Raw genomic sequence first — 3,453 nt, 5'->3', positions numbered from 1 at the left:
AAAGACCAGACCATACAAGATCAGACCATACAAGAAAAACTAAGACAAGACAAGGCCATTCAAGACCAGACCATACAAGAAAAGCCAAGACAAGACCAGACCATACAAGAAAAGCCAAGACAAGACCAGACCATACAAGACCAGACCATACAAGAAAAGCCAAGACAAGACCAGACCATACAAGATCAGACAAGAAAAGCCAAGACAAGACAATATAAGACCAGACCATACAAGAAAAACCAAGACAAGACCAGACCATACAAGAAAAGCCAAGACAAGACCACGGGGACTGACCAGCAGTGTCCAGAATCCTGACCCGGGTCCTCCTGCCGCCCCTGGTCAGCGTCAGCTCGGCGAACTCGGAGGGTCTGTAGGCCGTGCACTGGAAGCCGTCCTTGCCCGGGGACAGCGCGCGGCACAGCGCGTGCAGCATCTGGGACTTGCCCACCCCGTAGTCCCCCACCATCACCACCTTCATCAGCACCTCCCCCCTTCCCGCCTGAGGGCTGGGGTCCGGGACCTGGCTGGGGAGGAAGGGTTCGCCCAATTTGGGCACAGCGGGGGTTGTGTTCACTGGGGAAACTGCAGGCCTTTTGTGTTGCTCAGGGTTTCCAACAGGGCCAGGCTGGGGGTGTCGTGTTGTGGAGCTGATGGCCTTGTAGCTGGCACCACCAGCTGGAGTGGGTTTGATGATGTGGACGGGGAGGCGCCCTTTCGATGAACCGGAGTACAGGCCTGTGGTTCTGGTGACAAGACAGTCAGCTGCTGTGTCCCCCAAGCCGTGGCTGACCTGATCCCGGGCAGTGGTGGAAGGTGTCGACGGGGCGGCAGTCTGTGTTTCCTTCTGCACTGACAATACGCTCTGGGGGTCAGTTGTCAGGTTGTCTGTGACACTGTCTCGGGTCTCTGAAAGCATTACTGGTCTGAACATTGTGCTACATCCCAGACCCGAATCATCCGAGATGGTTTCTTCGTAAAACGATGCTTCCTCGACATCCGAATCCGCGCAGCTGTCGTCATCTTCCTGGATTGTTAAGGGGCTTGGTGGCCTGGGGATGAAGGCAGGCTCATCATCAGGACTCGTGTCTTGTGAGTGGAAATCATGGACACTGTCCACGTTGTCGTTAGTGTTCTTCCCGATGTTCTCAATTTCCACACTGTCTTCGAGGAGAAATTTGACTGAAGGAATGATCACCTTCTGATCAACAGTTCTGTCTGTGAGTATGGCGGGGGGCAGGGGGCTGGAAAATGTGGATGGGCGTGGGCCCTTGTTTTCTGCTGGACTGTCTGGAAAGGTTGGCCCTAGAGAACGTAGGGACTCTTCCGAGGCAGATTCCCCAGAGAGGGACTTTGCTGCACATTGCCAGTTTGCTTGCTGTGCCCCAGAGTCCTCTCTTCCGGTGGTCACCATTCCCCCAGCCTCCCCACTTCTCTCCGACGTCACCAGGTCTGGTCTCCAACAGCCTGGCTGTCGGAAGTTGTCCGTCACCGCCGTCCTGCTCGTCATTCCACTGTTACCATTGACGTCATCCAACTGCTCCAGTGTCCAAGGGGAGAGCGTGTTGTTGCGGTTGACATCACCATCCGTCAGCGAGTTACGCTGCGTTAGCGGTGAGGACGGGCCCTGTTTCCTGACCATGGCGCTGTCTGCTGGCCGGGAACGTCTGTCGCTCACAGCAGAGTCACCAGTGACGTCGTTGCAGGATGTGTGCGGTGTGCACGTGCCTGTTTCCCGCCTGACCCCTCCACAACCTTCACCTTTCACCTCGTTCTTTGTGACACACGCCTGTCTCTTTGTCACGTCTCCACCGTCTTTGCTGCTCGGCTCAACCCGCGCGTTTGTCTTCTTCACGTCCTCGTTGTTGTTCAGCTCAACCCGCGCTTTTGTCACTGTCATGGCTCTGCTGTTGTTGTTGCTGTCGTTGCTGTTGTTGTTGTTGTTGCTGCTGTTGTTGTTGTTGTTGCTGCTGTTGTCGTTGTTGCTGTTGTTGTTCTTCTTGTTGCTGTTGTTGTTGCTCAGTTCAACCTGTGGTAGCGAAACGTTTCCAAGGGAGTGATCTCTCCCGACATGGGGTTTGGAGCATTTGGCGCGAGCTGCGGGGGGCATGCGGCTGCTGCTGCTGATGGTGGTGGTGGTGGTGATGGTGGCGGCATCGCTGACTTGTCCCTCCCTGCTGTGTCCAGCCTCCTTAGTTCCTTGGCGGGTCGTCATCAGGGTCTTCTGACGGCTGTGGAACGTGCCATCGGTGATCCTCCTGTCAGTGATGTGTGTGTCGGTGATCAGTCTGCTGAAGCAGGTGGGCAGCAGAAGGTTCTGGTTTTCAAAGGGCTGGAACACTTGGTGCTGGAGGCTCTCCAAGTCCCAGTGACCCACGGGGCCACAGTGCCACGGCCTGTCCGGCACGGAGCTGCGTCTGCCTGTCTTCAGCATGGTCTCGGGTCTGTCTGGTGGGGGTCTGCCCAGGGGGGGGAGGGAGACAACTGGTCAGCTTGGAATGAGTTTATTTTGGATGGTGGCGGTGGTGGTGTTGGTGGTGGTGGTGGTATGTGTGTGTGTGTGTGTGTGTGTGTGTGTGTGTGTGTGTGGTCTGTCTGTCTGTCTGTCTTTAAATCAAAAGAGCCAAACAAAAAGTTGTAAAAAAAAAAAAATATATATATATAGATAGATAGATAGATATAGATATATATATATATATATATACATACATATATTTACACAACATCCTTAACCAAAACAAATCTAATATGACCGTGAAGAGAAATAATCTTACACATAATTATGTAGGAAATCATTGCTCGGGCCTCACAACTTAATAAAGCTCGTTCACAGCAACGGGAACATGGCCGCTGAAACAAGTCCAAGGACTGGTGATGATGAAATGTGACCAGGACTGGAAAGCAATGGGCCTGGATGGACAGCAAGCCAACTGCCTCACACTTTAACTCTCTCCATACGAACGGCGAAAGAGACGACGTTAACAGCGTTTCACCCCAATTACCATCATCAAAATATTGCAAGCGGAAGGCTCTTATACTGAAGAGGTGAATGTTGACAAAGTATACCACAATTCTGACGACGGAAGCTAAAGGTTGGGTCATTCAGACACCCACTGGACATCCGAGGGGTCTGTGCAGAGGAGAAGAGACTGGCCGTACTGAGTGAGTTAAACCGGACAAGCGTGTAAGAGCACTGATGCTTCTTTTCTCAAATGAATCTGATGTGTTGGTTAACTGTGCTCTAAACGTATAATAAACGTCTTCTTCTTCTTCTTCTTCTCCTCCTCCTCCTCTTCTTCCTCGTCTTCCTCCTCTTTCTTCTTATTCTTCTGCTTCTTCTTCTTCTCTTCCTCGTCCTTCTTCTCCTCCTCTTCTTCTTCTTCCTCGTCTTCCTCCTCTTTCTTCTTCTTCTTCTTCTTCTTCTCCTCCTCCTCCTCTTCTTCCTCGTCTTCCTCC

This window comes from Babylonia areolata, chromosome 12 (genome assembly GCF_041734735.1).
Source record: "Babylonia areolata isolate BAREFJ2019XMU chromosome 12, ASM4173473v1, whole genome shotgun sequence".
NCBI lineage: Eukaryota > Metazoa > Mollusca > Gastropoda > Neogastropoda > Buccinidae > Babylonia > Babylonia areolata.
This window is presented reverse-complemented; position numbering follows the sequence as displayed.